This window comes from Sus scrofa, chromosome 7, assembly GCF_000003025.6.
Source record: "Sus scrofa isolate TJ Tabasco breed Duroc chromosome 7, Sscrofa11.1, whole genome shotgun sequence".
NCBI lineage: Eukaryota > Metazoa > Chordata > Mammalia > Artiodactyla > Suidae > Sus > Sus scrofa.
The window spans coordinates 101,132,408-101,155,022 of NC_010449.5; the positions used below are offsets into that span (position 1 = coordinate 101,132,408).

Consider the following 22,615-nt stretch of genomic DNA (forward strand, 5'->3'; position numbering starts at 1 on the left):
CTCAGGGAAACTGAGGCTCACTGCTAGGTCAGGGTCCTTTCCGCTCCCTCGGGCTGCAGGGAGATACCAGCATCTTCAGCTTGTGGCTGAGTCTACTGAAGCTATAAATGAGGATTTTGTCTTTATTTTAATTCCTGCTCCAGCTCTATCGAAGAAGCTTCCTAGGCTGGGATGAGGAGAGGAATGAGCACCTGACATGGCCTCTTAGTCACAGGGGGCTGCAGAGTGCCCCTCCCTGATGATAGCTCCTCAGCTGTTTGCTGAGCAGTCAGGGAGGAGGTGAAGCCCTGCACCAGGCAGCCTGGCTGTCTCTTTAAATGCCGGGGTCTGTGTGGGAGAGGGAGGGGCCGGCTCCGGAGTGCGTGAAATTCCTGGGCTCCTCCGGCAGTCTCAGGCTCTGAGCTCAGCCTTACACATCTCCTCTTGCATGCAACTCACTGAGAGCGAGAGGCGAGCAAGAGGTGTCCTCCCCTCTCGCTGCCGCCAGCATCTCGAGCCACCAAGGACCTGCTTCTCGCACCTCCAACACCCCCTCCCTTCTTCCCTGCCACTCCCTCCCAGGGAGAGAGAGATAGAAAAGGAGACAGAAAGATTCCGGAATTTGAACCTTCCCAAAGAGGAAACATCCCCAGCAAACTCAGTTGATTAAACATCAAACAAACAAACAGATTCCAAATCTTCTGTTCAACTGGAAAGGTAAGATTGTGGGGGAAGGAAGGTAGGCAGGATGTGAAACAAGTCAGGCTTCTTGTTCTTTCTGGGAAGAGGTTGCTCCTGAGAGGGTAGAAGTTTTCTGCTGGGAGCGACCAACCTAGATTTTTTTTTTTTTTTTTTTGAACACTGGATCGCTGGATCGGAGAGCGTTGGCTGACCATGGGAATGGCTTTTCAACTGCCTTTCTTTTCCTTCGGTTTCTCCTGGAAGTTGGATCCTTTTGCTCCAGATGTTGGAAAAGTCAGAGAATGTTTTAGATTTTTAATCATTTTAGAAGTCTTTCTCTTATTTGCTTGGATTGTTAGTCTGAAAAGGTGTGTATCCATCACTTCATTTTGGGCAGGTACTTTTTTGGTATATTGTGACCACTTTTCCCCTTGCTCATTATTTTTTTCTGGGGAAGGGGCTAGTTCAGAGGAAGAGAAGGGAAGCCCTGAGGAGCACAGGAAGACAAAATTAAATCGAGACAGGGATTTCCCTAGCTGTTGAGGAATTGAGGTGTGTGTGTGTGTGTGAGAGAGAGAGAGTGAGTGTGAGTGTGATTTTTTTTTTCTTGGAGGGGGTGTGAGGAAGTGGTTCTTTAGTCTGGAGATTTGGGTTGGAGTCCTATCTTGTTGTGAACGTGGGCACACTTAGAGAAGGTGCAAAGGGAATGTGTGTGCGCGCGTGTGCGAGTGTGCGCTCCTGTTTGGATCGGTTACAAGGGATTCTTCCTCCTCTGCCTTCCATTTGTTTATATTAATGATTTAGTAGCAGGCTTGCCTGAAAACTTCCACTCCGTGTAAGCACTGTGGGTTTTGCAAGCTCTCAGTGACCTTAAAGGCTGGTTCGATGTATTTTTTCCTAGGCATTGTGTTGTACCCAGAGTTTTAGCTCTTTCTCTCTCTCTCTTTTTTAAACCACAAAACTTAACTGCTTTAGAGACATCATCCTGATGACAAGGGAAAAAACATCTGCCCCCCCCACCCCCATCCCTTCCTAGGCCAGTGATGTAATACCAACCTATGGGCTCAGCTGCTTTGCAGGTGACTTACCCTGTGATTACTTGTTAAAAAAAATTAATTTCCCCCTTCCTCCATTAAATGCCTTCTTCTTTTGATTTGGATATAGAAATATCGTCATGCAGTGAGAAAATTGTATTTTTGATGACCATTGTTGGGGTTTAGGTAAAGTAGGATTTCTCTTTCCTGATGATTATTAAAAATTTTTTCCTTAAATACAAGGGTCAGAGATCATCCAGAGCTAGCCTAGGATAGAGCAAGACATAGACCAAATAGGAGAACTGGGAGAAGGGGTGCTGTCATTTCCCCGCTTCCTCCGGTCATTCCCGCTTGGGGAGATAGTTTTCTTTTACCTCCACAACCTACCCCAACATTCTTAATTATTCCTCTGCCCTGGGTCCTGTGGATGGCCCTGAAAGAAGAGGGACACTCCTCGTCACACCTGGAGGACTGTGTAGTTTCGGGGGTCAGATGACCGTTTGCCTTTGTGATGAAGGTTCCAAAGGAAATTTGAACTCCCAGCGCGCTGGGTGACTTAGTACCCAGGACAGTCTATCTGGGGGCACCTGGAGGTTAGGTCTGGGGAGTCTGAAGAACTAGCTCTTTATGAATTTGCCGTTCTGGGTAGAGCCTCCCTTCATCGTTCAAGGGCTTCTGCATCGCCTTTCAAGTTAAAATGGTCCTGCTGGTTATGATGGGCAAGTTTACCTAAGGGCTGCTGGGTACGTGGCTGAAGGATGGAGGGGGGAGAGAGAAAGAAAGAGACTTAACAAGGCTGGTATTTTTTTTTTAATCTTCTGGATTAATCTGCCTAAGTCATATTGGGGCAAACGATATTTCAGACGGGTGCTGGTTGTGCAGACATTCCTATTGTTTGATTTTTTTTGGGGGGGGTTGGGGAGTGGAGAGTAAGGGCTCTTGGCCCATTTTCTGCAGCCTGGGGTTCATCCTGTGAACCAGTCTTCCTTCTGGAAGAGGGGAAAAAGGCTGGACGCTGGAAGTTCGCTATTAAAGTGAGCAACAGGGCTGGGTTAATTTTTTTAAAAAACAACCGGACTGTGCGAATGCCCTTTTCTGGAGCATTCCAGCCCTTTCTAGTGAAATAATAATTTTTAAAATTTGCTTCTTAAGATGAGGGGGCCAGCAATCAAAGGGGTCCTAGATTTCGAGAGACAGCTACGTCTTTGCTTCTATGGTAGCTCCCTATTATTAATTATGAGGGATTTGACGGAGGTCTGGCCTCCTTTTTTGTTGATTTCTTTTTAATGCTGCGTTTCTACTGAATATGTTGATGATTTGCTGCTTATATAAGGGAAAGGATGTATCGAGGTGGTTTGATGCTTGGGGTTTTGAGATCGGCTACTGAGATTGGGTGGCGGTTGATGTATTTGTCGATGTGCATGGTAGGAAGGTCTTTTCTTTTGGGTGGTGGGGAACAAGGGAATGGTTGGAAAATGGTAGATGAGATGCTTCAGCAAATGGGGACATGAGGAGAGATGGGGGTGAGGTGGGAAGTCATCGGTTTGCAGAATTTCTGTCCTGCATCCCCCTTTCTCTCGCTCCTTGGGAAAAAAAAATCCATTATCTCTAAAAACACATTATTCTTCAATTGGCCTTTTAGAGAAAAAGAGAGAGGGAGGGGAGGGGTTAATTTGGTGAGGGGGCTTGGTTGTAATTAGCCCACTGCTGCAAAACTGAGATACAGAAATCCATCGGCACCAGCTTTGGGGGCACGGAAAGGCAGCGGAGAGGTGGGGGCAGGTTGTCAGTGTTGGATGCACAGTGGAGCGGTGGGGTTGGCATTTGGGTATTGTGTGTGTTTATGTCTCTGTGTGCGTGCAATTTTTTCCGCCCTACCACCAATTTCCCCCCTCTATCCTCCCCTAATTCTGCCATTCTCTTACTTCCATTTCCCCACACACCCCCTCCCCCTTTCCTTTAGTCCTTTCCCTCTGGATGAGAAAAAATTCTGATTCTGATGGCTCTGCGGCTTTTTTTTTTTTTTTTTTTTTTTTTTTTGCAACACAACAGTGGTGCGATGGCCTTTCCTACATGCCACACGGATGCAGCCTTCTGATAGGAGGGCTAAGTCGGCACATCTACACACACTCTTGCACACGATCTTGCACACACGCTCTCACACATGGACACAGGCGACCAAAGGCTTGATTTTGGTTGGTTTCGTTCCCCTTACAGCTCTCCCCACCCCTACCTTCACCATGGTTCCTTTCCACCCATCTTCATACGGGAAATGCAGTAACGGTACCCACGTCTTCTCCCCACACTGCTCTCTTCTTTCTTCTCGCCATTATTCTTTTCCAAAAGCTGTGGTGTGTCGCAGTTCATGGGATTAGCATGTTGGAGAGTCTTTGGGGGAGGGGACCTCATAAGAAAGGGATTGGAAAGCGGGTAGATGACATTAATGATTTTTTTTTTTTTGCCAAATAAGCACCCGATTATAATGATCCAGTTTAACCATCCGTGTAATATATGTTTGCGGCACATCGGAGGAGGGTTACCCGGGGAAAGCAGAGTCTGGACTGGGTTACCCCTGGGGAGTTTTGATGCCTGGACAATAGAAACACAGATTTCCCCCCACCCCACATACGTATGCTCTCACACACACGCCAACACACAGCCCTGCTCAGTGGGCTATGTCAAGCCAGAGGGCACTGCAGAATCTCCCAGAGTTGTCGTGGTTCATTGGGAGGCTGGAGTGATGTCTTTGTCCTACCTGGCTCTTGCTCTCTGGATGATGTCTGGTCTTAAAATTCTTGGTGGCCTTTGTGTTGTATTTTGGGTGGGGGCCGGAGGGGTGCTTATGTTTTGTCAAATGCCAGGGTGCCTCCAATTGGACAACATAGACTGTCGACATGGTGTGTGCAGTTTGAGCAGGGGGATGCTGCCTGTTTGTGCGTCGTGAGTGGGTTCGTTGGACATGGACGTGTGTGGGGGTGGCCGGGAAAGGAAGCTTTCCTCCCCTTACCTGTCAGGGAGGAAAGCAAATGAGCGGAGGTGTTTGGTGGGGGAGAGAGGGCAGTAGTTTTCAAGGTAGTTGAGAAGAGGGTGGAGGGGAGAAGGCACTCATCTCCAGCGGGAAGCCTCGTGTGAGATCCCCGCCCCGTGAGCAAGCCCGTGGGTGGGTGTGCTCAGAGATGACTGGTGGGCGGTGCAGACGAAGGGGGAGAAGGGATGAGGTGGGTGAGATTGGGGGTTTCCCTCGCCACCTCAGGAGCCCTGGGCAGAGCTCGAGAGGATGGCTCTGCTCTCCCCCGCATCAGCCACCCTTGGGCGGCTCGGCCTTGTTGGAGGCTTCAGCTCCTTGAGGGGCAGCATCGGAGCCCCCTCCTCTCCTGGGCTGGGGCCACCTTGACTCCCAGACGCCATTTTCCCTTCTCCTTTGGCTCAAGGTGTGTCCCTTGTTATTAGCAATTATACGCAACATTAGAAAACATTTTTCCTAAGAGAAAAAAAAAAATCCTCCGAGTGAAATGCTGATTGTCACGCGTTTCTGATGTCTCTCTCTTTCCCTGGGACTGACCTTGAGGAGTTAGGGAGAAAGGGTTACGTCATTGCCAGAGAAAGGAGAGTAATGGGGGGTAGGATGCCTCAGGGGCGAATTACTTTGCCAAACACTGAGGGGAGAGGGCTCTTGGGATGCCCCTGCTGTGTTCCTTCCACAACCCTGGTGTGTGGAGGGGAGACTAGTGAAAAGTAGAAGCATCCCTTCTAAAGCTTGCAGGCCTGGTGCCTTGGTTCTTGCTGTGACCAGGCCCTGCCTCCCTCAAGCATGCACCTGCTGGGGGAGGAACAGCCAGCCTCACTGCAGCTCTGACCCTTGAGGGCTTGCCCTGGCTGCTCTGTAGATGACGAGCTGTGACTGGGCCAGCCACAGGTGGCAGTACTGGGCTGGGCTGGGGCTCTGCAGGTCTCTGCTCAAAAGAGACCTCCTCAGAAAGCCTCTCCTGAGTGGCCTTCTCAAATAGCCCCTTCCCCCGACCTTCTGGCTGTTTTCCAGCTCATTTCTCTACCTTTAATTCCAATCAGGTGCTCACTACCTAACTCTATATTACATACTAAAGTGTTAGGTATGGTGATTTTGTCTGTCTCCCCCTCTAGAATGCAGGCTGCATGAGGTCAGTATCTTTGTTCCTGTTCATTGCAGTGTTCTCAGTGCCTAGGGCATTTTCTGGTGTGTAGTAGGTGCTCAACAAATACTTGTTGATTAGAGGAAGGAACCATATGGATTTGGTATTAGGGTTCTAACAGCCTGTGTTCTGGGAAAGCTAAACTTTGCCTCTGGCTGTCTTATCTCTGCCTGCAAGTCCAGATATGCTAAAGGAATTGCAAAGTGCAACTTTCTAGTTCAGCAGGAAGGCCTTCTCCATGTATGGCTCAGAATGACTCTGCCTTCTTTTTGGTCTCACTAATACCAGTAATCATCATTCAGCAGTAGTAATAGTAGTGATATAGCTACCTATTCTCATGTACTTAATATATACCAAGTTCTATACCTTTTTTTATGTTCAATATCTCTTTTTCATTTTCCAAACATCTCAATGCAATGTAGGCGGCCCTTCGTATCCACGGGTTCTGTATTTGTAGATATGGAGACCAACTGTATTACATCATTTTATATAGAAGCTTGAGCATCTGCAGATTTTTGTATCTGTGAGGGGTCCTAGAACCAATACCCCACAGACTCTGAGGGATGACTGTGCTATTATTCCCTGCCTTTGACAGAAGAAGAAACCGAGACTTAGAGAAAGTAAGATAATAAAATGGCAGATCAGGGATTTGAACACAGAGCAGTCTTATTCCAGAGCCCAAGTTCATGACCCTATGTAGTACTGTTAGAGGTAAAAGGGAGACAAGCCATCATCTCATTCAGTGCTCTCTCAAATACAGATGAGAAAACTGAGGCCTAGAGAGATTCAGTGGCTTATTCACAGTCACATGCCAAGTTTGATGCAGAGACAAAGCTGGAACCTAGGTTTTTCTGGCTGCCTGGGTAGTGTTCTTTCTATCCATTGTGCTGTCTGTGGGATGTGTGCCCTCTCTCAAGGGGGATTGTGCTGGTGGCTGCCTGCAGTGGCCTCTCAGCTCTTCTTCTCACTGGGTCATTGGGGAGTGGAGTCTTGGTGAGGTGGGAGGGAGAGGGCAGATTATTCCTGCAGAGCTGGATGGAGACTGGGGGAAGACTGGTGTCTCTACTCTAAGGTCACCAGGGTCACTGGCTGCCAGTCAAGGTCATCCTCTGAATGTGCTAGAGGAGGAGACGCCAGTGGGGTGCTCCAGGTTCTCAATCCATACAGCCCTGCCCATCAAGATTACTCTGAGATGCAGCAGGGGCTCCATTCAGAGGTCCAAGCAGCCAGTGTCTGGACCCTGATGACCTGGGAGATTAAGTGCTTCTCCCAGACTGGCTTAGCCCTTGTTTCCCAAGAAAGCAAGGCATGGGCCCAGATACTAACCTCAGTGTGTTTCATTTCTGTTTCCAGAGGCTGGCTGGGGAGTGTGATCATAGAATGTGGGGAAGGGCCCCTACTAGTCCCTCGCTCTCCCCCTAGGGTTGGCCTTGACCTTGACTCAGGGAGGCATCCTAGCTGTGTACATGTGTATGTGTATATGTGTATTTTGCATGGGTCCTAGGGAGGTGGAGGAAGTGGGGAACAAGAGTAAAGTGGATTCTGAGAAGCAGGAAAGCCTTACCTTCTGCCAGGACCTTGAGATGGGGACATGAAGCCATTTCTATATGACTTTGAGATGAGGAGACTAGATGCCCTGGTTTGTAGAGACAGTTCCCATTTAGGACTTTGTCCTAGTGTAATTATTAGCTCTCAGAAGTGTCCTGGTTTGGATGATAAAAGGTATGGTCATCCTTCTTTGAGATGACCTCACCCACTTTCTGTTCACGGGATAGAGAGAGGAAAGGCATACCAGAGAGAGGAATCAAATTTTAGGACAAGAAGGTGGCTGGGATAAGAGCTTTTCCCTAGAGACCCTTCAAGTTGTCCCTTATTTCTACAGGATTAAGACCTTGATCTTCTGACTACTCCTGCTACCAGCATGACCACTAACCTCACTACCTTACTTCAGCTACTTCTACTAGCCAACATTTGCGTCCTGACTATGTGCCAGATACTGTGCTAAGCACTTGACCTGAGTTGTTCCACTTAACCTTCTCACCACCCTGTGTGGTAGGTACTGTTAGCACCACGGTGTTACACATGAAGAAGTCGAGCCCTAAAGAAGTTAAATAACACGTGCAACTTCATGCAGGTAGGAAGTGGCAAGGTCATGTTCAAACCCAGGGGCCTGGCTCTGATGCCTCTGATCTTCACACTGTGTCACAGCACCTCTGTGGGCCAGTCCTCTGGTCTCCATGTCTGGGAATTTGACTCTGAGATACACTTGTTGGTCTGTGCTCACAACCCTGGGACCTGCTGAAGATGCTGCTGCCGGCAGTGGCACATTAGTCTTATGGAGAGGAGGTTGCTGATTCAGTAGTGGTGCTACTGGAGGTCTTTTGATGGCGCTTTAGAGACTGTTTCCCATGGTGTCTCCCTTACCTTCTTCCTGCTTCAGGCACCTTGTCAGAGAGGGATCTTAGGTTGTTTGGGATGGTGGTGGGGGCACAGAAGGCAAAGAACCTGCAACCTGTCTATCTTTGCTTTGGTCTGTGGCCCTGATCCCTGATGCACCCATACTCCCCAGGGCCCTTGCAATAGGCACTGGCCCTCGGTGAGAGATTCTAGTGAATGGACAGTCACCTAGCACCTGCTCTTAGCAGAGCATCCTGTTCTGCTGTATTTCCTCTCATGGGTAGGGTCCTCATTTGACTGACGAGGAAACTGTTGGTCAGAAAGTTAAAGAGCTTGTCTAGGATCACACAGTGAGAAGTAGCAGACCTTAGACCCAGTTTGGCTCCAGAAGTCCTTGCACTGCCCTCTATGCTGAATCCTGGAGAAGAGGGGGTGGGAGCTGGAACATCTAAATGAGAGTCATGGAGTTCCCGTCATGGCTCAGCAGTTAACGAACCCGACTAGCATCCATGAGGATGTGGGTTCGATCCCTGGCCTTGCTCAGTGGGTTAGGGATCTTGTGTTGCTGGGGCTGTAGTGTAGGCCGGTGGCTACAGCTCCGATTGGACCCCTAGCCTGGGAACCTCCATATGCCACGGGTGCGGCCCTAAAAAGCAAAAATAAATATATAAATAAATAATAAAATAAAAATAAAAATAAAATGAGAGCCAGAGGGGGAAATTCCCCAGGAGGAGGTCTTCAGACCAGCTCCCAAGGTCTGAGGCCTGAGAGAGTGACTGGGGCTTATCATCCCGGTCAGGAGAAGGGCATGTTTCTCATGGAGGGGATGGTCTTTGGCCCCCAAGCTGAGCTGCATTAGCTTCATTGCAATCCCATTGAAGACTCTGTTTATTTTTCCTATAATGTGTTAATTAAACATCGATTTCCGGGTGGAGGAAAGGGAATTGGATTGCCAGAGCTAAATGGAGTGAGGAGGATGGGGAGCTGATGAGGGGGGCCCAAGCTGGAGTCAGCATTCTTCAGTATCACCCCAGGAGGGGCAGAGGGAGATTCCAAATTTGAACTTGCCAGCTCTCCAAGAGCCTTCAGGAGGCATCTTTTCTACCCCTTGGCTGCCAGAGCAGATGGAGACAGCTCTTGGCTGAGCCTCAGTTCAAGGGAGGAGATAGAATCATTCCTCACCGTCTCCAGAACCTTTGTGTTTTTGAGTGACCTTGTGCTAGGCCTTGTGCTGGGTACCCTGTATGGGTTAGAGAGGTTTTTATAATTAACACGGGCTAGTGCTTTTTTTATACCCTCACTTTGGAGATGAAGAAACTGAGGCTCAGAGAAATTGAGTCGAGAGTTCAAGAGCCAAGAGCTGGATAAGCTGGGCAAGAAAAGGAGCCCTAGAGAAGCAGAAAGTATCTGAGGTTGGCTGAACAGCCACCAAGGGTCAAGGCCCCTCTAGAGGCAAAGAAGAGAAGAATGAAGCAACGAAGAATGATTTGTTATTTTACCATCAGCTAAGGTGGATGGAGCTTTCCCTTTGTGCCAGCAGCTATGTTGAGCACTTTGCATGTACAGTTGTGAGGATGCAGTGAGTGAGGGTTAGATAACATTATTCCAATTTTGAAGGTGAGAAAAGTGGAGCTCAGAGAGGTTAACTAACTTGCCTGAGGTTGCAGAGTTGGTGAATAGTGGATCTGGGGTAAAACTTTGGTAAGGAGGACTTGGGGACCACTCTATAGCTATGTCCCATTGTCTCATATGCATCGAGGACAGGGATGCTTGCTCAGCAAGTCACCCATAACTTCTGGGAGACTTGGGAAATGATGAGCCCCAGAAATCCTGAGATATTGCAGGGTGAACCCCACTGTCCCTTCCTTTATCAGCCCAGTGCAGCTCAGGCAGAGCCTCTGGCTGGGTGAAGGCTGTTCTGGATGCTTGTGATGATTGGGGCAGATACTAGAGAGCTGGGTGGGAAGGGTACATTAGAGCAGTAGTTCTCAGACTTTGTTGCATGTAAGAATCACCATATTAAAAATCCAGACCTATGCTGCAACTCATACCAATTAAATCAACCTTTAGGGGTAAGGCTCCAGCATCAGTATATTTAAAGCTCCCCAGATGATACATCAGACTTGCAGACTGGGGGTTCAGAAGAGCCTCTACTAGCAAAGCAAGTGTTGGCAGGCTAGGCAAGTTTCTTTAACCAGAGTTAAATTAGAAGTGCAGGGGTTATTATTTACACAATCCCAGTATCCAGTGGGGCAATGCTTGCGTTGGTCAATTTTCTTCACATCACAGTAGCAGCTTTCAGATTTCGGTATGTGTCAAAACATCTGGGGAGCTCTTGAAAAATGTGTATCCTCAGGCCTCATTGCAGATCTGTTAGAAGTTCTAGGGAGGCCCAGGAATCTGCATTAAAAGCAAGCCCTTTCTGTGGCTGGATGAGGTCGTGATTTCCAGAGCCAACCCCAGAGCCCCCTTTGTCTCAGCGTGAATGGTGAAGCCCTCTCCCTTTGGGTGGAAAGGTGAGGATAGGGGATGCTGTGGTCACCTGTTGCTCCATGAGGTTTGGTCTCCTTTGCTCAGGGCTGCTGTCCACTGCTAACGCAGGAAGGCCTGTCCGCCTGGCCTGGGTCTCTGCTACCCACTGCAGAGCCTTGTCTAATGTCCTGTGTGCAGGCAGCCCTGAGGGAGGAGAGGATGAGCCCAACCTGGAAACTTGGCAGGCTTCCTTCTAAGGTTTCAAAAAATCAGAGTAAATCTCTGCACAACTTGAGTGTTGGGGAGTTTGTCAGCAACAACCATACCGAATCTTCCCCCGGGATCAGTGAACAGTTTCTCTGGGGCTCATTTTAAACTTTTCTTCCAAAGCTGACAGAAAATAGAGAATAGTCAGAGACTCTCAGAGCTGGAAGGGACCTTGATGATTACCCATGCCAACATTAATGTTCTATTCATTTATTCATCCAACAGATGTTTCTTAAACACCTACTACATGTAGGCACTGTAATATACCAGGTGCTAGAAATAGAGCCACAATCAAGAGAGACATTTAGGTTATCCCTCATGGAAGTCAAACTTGGGTGGAGGGACAAGTATTAAACAAGACAAAGAAATATATAATTCTACATTATGAATAGTGCTCTGAGAAATATGCAGACCTAATTTAGAATGATGGGGTCAAGGGGAAATGATAGCTAAAATTTATTAAGTGCTCACTATATGTGGCCCTATGTAAGGGCTTCCTCACAGTGAGTCTTGGAGGGAGGAGATAATGTGATTATCGCTGCCTCATTACAGATGAGGAAGCAGGCATGGCGATGTGTCCAGGCGGGAGCTAAAGCTGAGGTCTGTCTCGCCGTCCAACCCACTCTAACATGCCGTCTCAGACTTGGGAGGGTGGCTTGGAAAAAACAGTGTTTGTTCCGAGAGCTGAAAGAGGAGATGGAGGTGAAGGAAAACTGGAGACGTTAAGAAAATGCTGATAATCCTGGTAATGTGTGGAACTCTTAGATGCTAAGCACTGTGCAAAATGCTTTACTGAAATTATCTCACTGAATTCCTGCAACAACGAGGAGAAGTAGGAATTCTTATCCCCCTTTTCTTTTGCAGGCAAGGAAATCAGGGCTTTGAGAGGTGAAGTTCACAGATGGTGGACACTCTGAATCCTGCCCTGTCCAGGCTTCTTGGATCTCACCTATTGGGTGTGCTAAACATGAACAGTCGGTGACAAGGGGGATTCCTCCAGAGCCCACAGGCCTGCTTGTTCTGGGCTGGGGAGAACCAGAGGAAGGAGGAGCAAAGGACCTCTTTGGGGGCATGGCTGCCCCTCTGTGCTCTGAGCCATCACTGTTTGTCTTCCCCCCTTGCAAGAACCCCAGGCCAGCCTTCTTCTAGGTCTGTTGGCCTAGGGACCCACAGAAAATTCTTGTCTTCTGTCCCCTTCTTCCCCCCACCACCTTTCAGCCACCTGTTGCTCAAAAGTGAAATGCTCATCCCCTGTAGTTCCACCCCTCCTCTGTCTGGTGCCTCCCTGTATCCCCTCCCTGAGTGTTCACTTAAGATCACCTCTGCCCTTGAGTCATGTGGTCCTCCTGGCCCACCTTCAGCTGATCTATACTGGGCAGGTGGGAGTTGAGGTGGGAAGAAGGACAGGGATTCAGATCGCAAACTTGGTCTAGAGCCATGAGAGACAGGCAAGAAAATGTGGGAAGAGGTCGGAGATGTGTTAATGGGTCATTGATGAAATATTAAATTCCTGAAAACTTGCCAGGACCTGGGAGTTCATTTCTTCAGCATCCTTTCCCTGACTGGAAGGGGAGAAAATCTGTGCATGTAGATAAGCACCCCATGGGCTCTGACTCTGATGGGCTAACACTGGAAGGCAATTGCTTGACTTCCCAGATGCCTGGAATCAAGACGAAAGGGAAGGCAGGGAAGCTTTCTCCAAGAAGGGATGGAATGTGTGGGAGGTAAGAAGGCTGGCTTGTGCGGGGCTTGTGGAGTTTGGATGACAATCACTCTTTCTTTTTTTGTAAATGTGTGTGTGTGTGTTTTAAATAACTCCTTATAAAAGTGATGATGATTTTCTTATTGCAAAATAATATATGTTCATTATAGAACATTTAGAAACTACTAGAGAAAAAAATCTCACCTGTAAGTCTCCACTCCAAAAATGACCCACAGGAAAATTTTGCTGTCTATTTTTCTGGTCTAGTTTCTGAGCATCCATAATCCAGGGTGTGCTCTTCTGTGTTTAAAAAAGTTCGTTCACTCATTTGAACAAGTACTAATTGAGCGCCCGCTCTGTGCCAGGCACTGAAATCACATTTTGGAGGCTGTCGCACTAGCTTGATTTTCACTTAAAGATGTATCATGAGCATTTTTCTACAACAGCTACTCGTGCTGCTGAACTTCCAGATTTAGACTTTGGGTGTAATGAGGCAGTTGGCAAATTTTGGCATCTTAGGTCTCCTGTCTTGAGAAGGAAGGAAGGATTGCTAAAGGCTTTCTCCTTGGCACCTGAGGCAGGTGCTGTGTTAGCCTCCTTGGGAGAAAATGTGTTCCTTTACAGAGGAAATAGGGAAGGGACAGTAGGTTGAAGGGTGGGAAAAACTCTAATCCTTTAGAGTCTTGGATTTCTCCAAATGAGGGTTTGTAAAGGAGAGATACCATTATGAGAATCCTAGCATCTTAGAGAGTGGGTGGAACATTAGGGCATGGCTAGTTCAACTTCTTTGATGTAGAGATGAGGTCCAGGACCAGTAAAATGACTTGCTTAAGGACACACAGGTGGTTGATGGCACAGCTGGGGCTGCAAGCTGGGGAGCTGTGCTAGGGAGAATTGCATGATGGTTGGAGGTGGTTTTGATAGTAGTTCAGAGAGACCCCTTACTGGACAGATGGAGGGACTCCAGTGGCCTTGCTTGAGTTTGATTACTGTGTTTAAAAGTGATTTTCAGGGAGTTCCCGACGTGGTGCAGCAGAAGAAAATCCAACTAAGAACCATGAGGTTGCAGGTTCGATCCCTGGCCTTGCCCGTGGTGTAGGTCACAGATGCGTCTTGGATACCACGTTGCTGTGGCTGTGGCATAGGCTGCAGTTAGACCCCTAGCCTGGGAACCTCCATATGCCGAGGGTGTGGCCCTAAAAAGACAAAAAGACCAAAAAATAAAAGGTGATTTTTGGAGTCCCTATTGTGGCTCAGTGGGTTAAAAATCCAACTAGAATCCATCGGGATGCAGGTTTGATCTCTGGCTTCGCTCAGTGGGTTAAGGATCTGGTGTTGTCACAAGACGTGGTGTAGGTTGCAGATGCAACTTAGATCTGGAATTGCTATGGCTGTGGAATAGGCTGGTAGCTATAGCTCTGATTTGACCCCTAGCCTGGGAACTTCCATATGCCACAGGTGTTGCCCTAAAAAAAAAGTGATTTGCAGTACAGGTTTGATTCACTGGTCTCTTACCCCATTCCTGGTTCACAGTGTATTCCACATCACTATCTCTCAAATGCATATCGGTGGTTCCACAGGAGCCTGGGTGGGGTCATGGAGCGGGGGCGGGGGCTGGGGGCAGTGGGGAAGAGGAACACCTGGAAAGCCAACACTTCTCGTAGACCCAGCTGGTCTGGTTCAGGCTTCCACGAACTCAGTTCTGCAAATAGTTCCTGGGTCCTTCCTTTGCCGAGGGCATTGTGTTTAGTGCTAGGGGTACAGAGAAGAGTGATGGTTGACAGTCTCTAGTGAAGGACATTATGCATGTATATAATTGCAGCAGAAGCCCTGGATCCAGGATAGATGCGACCGTGGGGTTTCCATGGAGGGGATGCTTATTTTTTGCCAGAGAAGGGAGTGTGGGGAAGGCTTTACTGAGGAGGTGGAATTCATAAACAACCAGTGACATCAGCAGATGAGAGAGAAGGACTAAGGCTGACAGGCCAGGAAACAGCCTGAGGAAAGGAAGGAAAATTAGGAATACCCCCCAGTGCACAGGAGATTGACCTTTATAGCATGTGGGTGGAGGGCTGAGTGAGATTGGGGCTAGAGAGATATGTTCACGCAAGTGTTTGAAGAACCTGAAATGGTAGGTGTTTTCGTTCAGATGATCCCTGTCAGGGGGAATCCAACTCAATCAGGCTTAACCATAGAGGGAATTTGGGGGGGGGGAGGAGCTTCACATATAACTAAAATTTAAAGACTGGACCTCAGCTCTGGTTCATCCAGGGCTGTCCAGTATTAACAGAGGCTTAGGTTGGCTTGGCCTATGGTAGTAAAAATGGCCATGCCGCTCTAGACCTCAGGCCAGCAGCCTCACCCATAGGGGTTAGAGAGAACTTCTCTCCTCACCCCCTATCGAACAAAACTCTTGAGCTTCACTTTGGTTGGGCCACCTTAGGTCACATGCTCCTGTCTGAACCAGTCACAAGGTGACTCTCCTGGAGCTGGGGGTGGAGCCAACTCACCCCTGCCACACGGCTGCTTTGCCATGTGGAATGGAGGCTGGGAGCCACAGACAGTATGCAAAGGCATTTGGACTTGGGTTTGCATGTCCCAGGGAGCACGGGATAAGTTAGAGCAGTGGTGGCTTCTTCACCTTTGTCGCGGCGTAGTGCTCTGGAGGCAGGATGGAGAAGTCACTGGATATGGCAGAATCAGGGGCAAGGAGGACCCTGCCTGGCTGACGCTGGCCGCAGAGCCAAGTCCAGAATATGGTCCACGTGGGTGCGTCTGACTCATCCTGGCACACAGGGAGGGAGGAGGAGAGGCAGAGCAGAGAGTAACTACAAGGACCAAATCAGTAACTACAATGGACCAAGCCAGTCTCCTGAGGATTTTGTCATTTTTCAGAGAGAAAGGGCTAAGAATCTTTTAGGGAAGCCTGAGGGTCGGTGCTTCTCGCAGAATACTTCTGAAAGTCCTGTGGTTTCTGGACAGAGCCTGAGGTGTGGGAACCTGAGTTCATGCTTTATGGATTTGAGTCTGTCATTCCTTTTGCAGAGTGGACATGCACGGATCCTCCAGGATAGCTTTGATTGATAGCTGCCTTTGCAACATCACTGTTTCCTCAGGGATCTGATGGTTTCAGAGCAGCTGCACTGGTTTCCATTCATGTTTAGCTGACTTAGGATGTTTTTTTGTTTCTGTTCCTTAAAACGGAGGTAGAAACCTTTTTACTAGGAGATCCCTTGTGAGCTGGCAAAAGGGGGCTTTTCTGACTTGGTGATTTTTCTCCTGTTTGTGAATCTGTATGGGTATCTAAAAACTGAACTACACTAGTGGAGGGTAAGAGGGGCAGGCTGGTGGTGAGAGCCTCATGCTCTGAGATTTCAGGGTGGTCAGACTGCTCTTTTGGAGGAGCCCTAGCTTTTGGGCAAAAGAGCTGTGTTTGAATACCAGCTTATCATTTATAGCCATATGGCCTTGGACAGTTGGCTTTGAGGTTTCAGAGGACCGCTATGGAGGACCTACTGTGTTCCAGGCCTGCTTTGGGCATGTGACTGTTTCTTATTTTGAAGAAGTCCTGAGACAGCAATGAGAATGGAGCTCTAAGTCTCTGAGGGCCTACTTTGTGCATGCACGTGCACTGTGCCCGAGCTGCTCACGTGCTATCCAGATCTGCATGACAGCCAGGAGGCAGGTAGCAGTGTCTTTGTTTCATAGCTGAGATAAATGGAAGCTCAGAGAGGTTAAGTAGTTTACCCAAGGCTTCTCAGCAAGTGAGGGAGAAACAAATCCAGTGGTTTCTGACTTCAAAGCCTTTAGTGTTTGGTGTATCAAGGTGTGGGAAAGCATGAGTTTTGGGGGTCACATATGCAGATTTAGGGTAACTCCCTGCTTATTATTTACTAGCTAAGTACATGCTTCACCTTCTGGGCCACTTAAACTTATGGCTCTATTGTGACATTTACTCAAAGCTACTTCAAAATAAGAAAATTCACAGCTCCAAGGCAGCCCCCAAACATAGTAGGTCATCCATAGCTGTTCTCTGAAACTTCAAAGTCAAATGTCCAAGGCCATATGAGTGAATAATAAAGCTAACAGCCATGTGTCATTATCTTTAAGTCAGAGAGAACAACATCGTATTTGTAGCTGAGAATGGCTCAGAATCAAGTGACTTGTCTGAGCTCACTGAGTAGTTTGTGAGTTGGTTCAGCCAGGATTAGAATCTCTGTGGTCTGATCTGCCGTCCAGCCCCCTTTCCACACTGCCTTGTGGTTCTGCCTGGTGTCTAGGAGCCACAGCCGCCTTAATGATGGTGGTGATACTCATTGTTTTGTGTTGGTCAGATTCTGCTAATAGGAAGCTTCTGTTTCTGGTGATGGATGGGGCAGGCAAGGAGATCATCTTTTTATTTTAATCTTTCCATCCTAATGCATCTCCCAGGGTCTTTTGGGGATTAGGAGTTAAAGAAATAGACTAGGGCTAAGTGGAAAGGTGGGCTGTTAGGATGTCAGGTTTTGGGGGATGTGGGGTAGATTAAGGCAGGAGGTGAGAGGCATCATTAGATGACTGAGTGGAACATTCTGGAATCCTTCATGTGTGCCCTGGAGGAATCCTTCATGTGTGCTCCTAGCAGGTGGTGTTGGGGGTCTTGGACTCACTGTGTGCTCTTGGGCTTTTCTAAAGTGTGTCTTTGGTGAACTAGCATGTAGAGAGCACCCATGTGCCAAATAATCGTCCTTCCCACCCCGCAGCCAGTGAGCCTTGGAACTAGGATTCAAAGCAGGAGTACAGACTCCAAAGGCCTTTCCGCTGTAGAATAACTGTATTTAGAAAACCTTGCCCTTTGTATGTGTTTCACAGATGCGTAAAAGATTCTAATCTAACCCCAACCTTTTGATAGTTGAAGAAGATGAGGCTTAGAGGTCAAATGATTTGACCTAGTTCCCACAGTGCTCCAGAGGAGCCATCTGAAGTCAAGGTCATGGGACCTCCAGGTAATGGTTACTTCAAAATGCGTAGCAGGCACCTGGAGTGCCCGCCCAGGCAGAGCACTGGCAAGAAGTGATGAGGCATTAGGACTACAGGGCTGTAGGCTGGTGTTTAGAGCCTGATTTCAGGTCCCTTAGAGGATTCAGGGCAAATCATCAGAAAATCAAGGTAGAAGCCCATGCAGAAGAGCTAGACATCACTTTGGGGCCTAGAGGCCATGGATGCTCAGGCCACAAGAACAATGACAGATCTCCTAAGGAGGTGGGGCTCAGCTTACTGAATGGGGAAGGTACAGGCTGCCATGTTCCTTGCATTATTGGCTATGTGGTTATTATAATCTGGATTTCTTAAGGCCTGATACCTGGGCTCTGCAATCAGACTATTGGTGATCTGTGGGTACAAACTTTGGGCAAATTATTTCCCCTTTCTGAGTCTCAGATTTCTCATTTACAAAGCAGGAATAAAGTCAGAGCCACCCCACAGGGTGGTTGGGAATAATAAATGAGGAATTGTTGTTAGACTACTCAGTTTAGGGCTCTCAGAATTAATTATATATCTGGCCTGGACCTCTCACTTGAACGCATATTTGTACATCCACCTGCTTGGTCATCAACTCTACCCATTGGTTTAATACTAATTCAGCTCACAGTTTATATTCTTTAACATCTTTTGACTACACCTCCTGCCCTCCCCTGCTCTTAGCAGTCTTCCCCATCTTAGAAGTGGGCAACTGCATTCCCTTAGATGCTTACCCTGACACACTTAGAATTGCTTTTGACTCCTTTCTTGCTCTCACATCCCACATTCAATTTATCAATCAAGCCTGTCGCCGCTCCTCTAAAAACTGGATCCAGAATATGTCCAGACTTTTTACCCCTGTGGTCCAAGCCCCGCCGCCACCTCTCACTGTCACTGTTGCCATGACCTCTCTGCTGGATTCCTGCTTCCACTCTAGACTCGATGTTTCTTTTCCCCCCTCACACAGCAGACTGGAGCAATCCTTTAAAGTAAAAGTCTGATTGTGTCATTCTCTCGAAATTCTCCAATGGCTTCCAGTGCCACCCCAAGTGAATCCTGGAGTCCTAAGTAGGACCTACAAGCCCCACCAGATCTGGTCCCAGCCCCTTTCTGCCTTTTTCTCCTTCCACTTTCCTCCTCACTCATACTGTTCCAGTCACCCTGCTCTTTGGACTCTGTAAGCCCAGTCTAACCTCCAAGCCCTTGTCCTGGCTATTTCCTCAGCTGTTTGCCTTCCCCAGGTGTCTATGCAAATGAAGCTTAATGGACAAGCCTTCCCCAGTGACCCTTTCCAGAATAGCACTCTCCCCCACCGCCCCCGGCACCCTCACTCCTCCTAAGCTTAATGTTCATAACAACAAACACCATCTAATATGTTACATGTGTGTTTTGCTCAGTGTCTGCCCCACCAGGACCTCCTCACCCTGAGCTGGCTGGGACTTTGTTTTGTTCACAGGAGGGACCTCGCAGGGAGTGCTCAATGTTCAGTTGCTGGATGAATGAGCTTCCACAATTCAGGTGCCTTGTTACATTTGGGCCACTTCTTGTCTAGTCCTTGAGGGTCAAATGAGAATGATTTATCATCCTTTGTTCTCTTTCATGAACGACCTTTAGAGACAAGGCCTAGGACTTCTGAAATAACTTTACATTTTTTCTCATTTTTAAAAGGAATACATGTGCCATGTATACTGTGGGGGGAAAAAGAAAATAAAAACAAAATTCAGGAGACAGAGAAATGCATAAAGAAAAAAATGAAGATCACTGAGAAATCCATCTCCTGGCAAGAATCTCTGTTACTGTCTAGATGCCCACCCCTCAGGCTTTCCTTTAACTCACAGATTCTCTTTCTTGTGGAGGGAGATGCATTGAAAAGAGCAGTCTACAAATAAAGGATATTATTTAACAAAATGGGTGACAAAGTGACCATGACACCAGTAGTGCAGTTTGGCAGAAAATGGTGTGACTAAGAATTGGAAGAATTTGGCCTCCATCATGACTCTCTTTCATATATTAACAGATCAGTTTGTTTCCAATCAGATAAGCATCTTCACAAGGAAGAGAAAGAGACACCTTGGGAAAGGTACAAGGCAAATTCATTTGCCTTTATTTTGCTTATTTTTCAAAGCATCTACCTGGCTTGGCTTTCTTTAAGGCCATGAGAACTGTATGTTTCAGTATAAGCAGAGTCATAACTGGCGGGGTTTGTGGGGCTGGGGCAGGAGGATGGGAACAAACAGCAGTGGAGGGACCACTTACCTGCTGCCAGGAGCTTTACACAGAGTAGTTAATGCGCTTCATCCTCATGGCACTCTTGTGTGGTAGGCATTATGAGCCACCTTTTACAGATGAGAGCACAGAGGCTTGGAGAGGTGGGGTGACTTCTCCAGGTGTACCCCTCAGGAATAGTGTTGGAGCCAAACCTAGGCTGTCAGACTCTAGAGCCCATGTCCGTGACCACGGTGAAACATGCTCCCAGAGTAATCAGAATGGACAGGCAGGAGGGCCAGCATAGAAGTGCATTTGACGAAGCCTAGGGAGGAGGCTGGGACTTTCTGGGGATCAGCCACCCCCAGAGTTGTTCTGCTGCATGACCAAAGGAACGTGAGAACCTGGTTCTGGGTCTTTGGTGGGGAGGTTGACTCCCAGACATGTCCAGCACTGGCGTGATGGCATTAGAAGTTTGGAGGTGGTGCCACCAGTGTGAAATAAAAAGCAAAATCATGAAATGGGTATGACAAGGAAAGCAGACAGCCATCCACATCATTATCCAGCTCAAGACTTTTGTGGCAAGTGACTCCCTGCAGATGAATGTGGAATTTTAGAAAATTGGGCTGAAAAAGAATATTAAATCATCCCTTCACCTCTTTGAGCTGTATGCAGACTCTGAATATATGGCTCTGGTGATGGGGGCTGGAAGAGTGGTGTGAGAGGGCTGTCTTTTGTATTCATGATGATCGGGCTTACATCAGTAACCTGAGGTGCAGACAATCTTTCCTTGGGGGCTGTGTCATGAGGCCCCAGCAAAGGGACCTGAATTATACCCCGTTCTCTTCTGCTGCCCAAGCATGGTGTGCATGTGTGTGTATGCACATGTGTGCACACATGCATGCACTCAGGGTGTGAGTTGTTTGGATATTGTTACACCGCCTACGGGCAGGATATGGCTCTTGGGAATTAATGCTGCTCAGATGTTCAACTGATACTTACACTCAGATCTTATCCACAGGGTGAGAAGATGCCTGTGGTTTCATTGAAACTCCTGAGTCTTAAGACCTAGTTGAAAAGGAGGGATTCTTAATGCAGATGGTGGTGCAGGGTTTGAGGTGGGCTGCTTATTTATGCTCTAGCTGGGTTGGAAATGTTGTGCTCACTGTTGCCCTGTGCAATAGCCTGTCTCTGAATTCTTTTTCTCAAGGAAAGAAGAAGTCCTCTTGGATTCCAGTCATTCAACCAATATTTATTGAGCACCTGCTGGGTCCAGACATGGGGCTAGGTGCTGGAGATGGAGTGGGGGCAGCAGTGTGGGTGACAGCTGGCAGAGCTGAGACATATTTTGGTGGTGACATCGACTGGAGTTGATGAATTGGAAGTGGGGATGAGGGAGAGATCAGTGTGGAGCACGACCTCAAGGGTGTTGATGTGAGTAGTCATCAGAAGCCAGAGCTCTTTTCCCAGGGAAGGTGGTGTGGCTCCAGATTGGTAGGGCAGATTTCACATATTTCAAAAAGGGGAAGGGTAAGAAGCCCCCAGAGGTGTCAGCCACTGAGCCCAAATGAGTGCATTTTTTCTCTTCCTCACAAGAAGTTGGCACTTGCCAGCACTTCCCAATTCCTCCTCAATCTGCCCAGCATCTCCTACCTCCCCAATCCTCCACCTCTATGTAGAATAAGAACATAAGGAGGGGAAATTGACTTACAGAACATTTACCAAGCTAAGGGAAACTTCGGGAAGCCTATTCACCTTAGGACCCAGGAAGGCGAATAGGTCCAGAGCCAATTCTCATAAAGCAGATGTTATTATCACTGATAACTTCCAACTAATAATCCTTTATATAGTCATATAATTTTGGAATATTAGTGCTAAAGTGTCCTGTATGGGTAGGAACTTGGCCAGCATGAGGAGAGACAGTTTTGTTTCCTCCATCTTCCAGACAAGGATACTGAACCTTAGACCCCAGCTTGTCCATTATTAGCCAGCTAACTGGAGTAGATATCACTCCAAACCCCTGATCTTGCCACTGTAACCTGCTGCCATCAGTAAACTGCTAGCTGTGCTCATTTGTAACAAAGTCCTTTTTATGCATTATCTTATTCTGCCCTTGTAAAACTATTGACATCCCTATTTTACAGATGAGGAAGCTAAGACCCAAGTCTCAGTCAAGTACCCATCCAAGGTCATAGATGAAGGTCAGAGAAGGTGGAACTCACTCAAACTCAGGTCCACATGACTGGTAGCTGTATTCATATGACATGGCATGTTAGGCTTGATACCTGTGGGCCAGGGGAAATTTCTTCTACTTTAGAGATAAGACAACTGCACACCAGGGAGTTTGATGCTTTTTCCCTGTCCCCCAGCCAGAGAGTATAGGGTGGGGCTGGTACTCAGCTCTCCCAGCCCTGAGTGGGCTCCTTCTTCTCTAAATACTGCCTTTATCTGTGTCTGATGGCCATGAGGTGCTGCTTGGCAGTGTCACCACCACTCAGGGTCTACTTGTCACTGTTTGGCATAGAGGCTAGATTCCTAGTTTTAGGTGTGGGCTCTGTAAAAGGTAAATCATCTGAAAATAGATGCTGAGCACCTGTTCTGGGTTAGGAATTATGTTTAGCACTGTGAAAGAACATGAGGTGAGCTGTTTGGTTCATCTGGGGGATGGGAAATAATCACCCAAGGGTGCCAGAAACTCTTGACCCCACCCC

At 47.8% G+C, this 22,615-nt stretch overlaps 1 protein-coding gene across 31 annotated transcripts in view; it reads left to right on the forward strand.

The window, feature by feature from the left end:
• Nucleotides 373-22,615, forward strand: part of NRXN3 (neurexin 3) — a 1,647,030-nt gene continuing 1,624,787 nt past the window's right edge. For 26 of the 31 annotated variants that reach the window (XM_021099958.1, XM_021099974.1, XM_021099978.1 and 23 more), the window contains exon 1: nucleotides 373-696. The gene's annotated coding sequence lies outside the window, so the exon portion shown is untranslated. Of the gene's footprint in view, nucleotides 697-858; nucleotides 2,438-2,814; nucleotides 3,119-22,615 lie in introns of those variants that run through there. The other 5 variants (XM_021099983.1, XM_021099984.1, XM_021099985.1 and 2 more) reach the window with 5 other exon arrangements.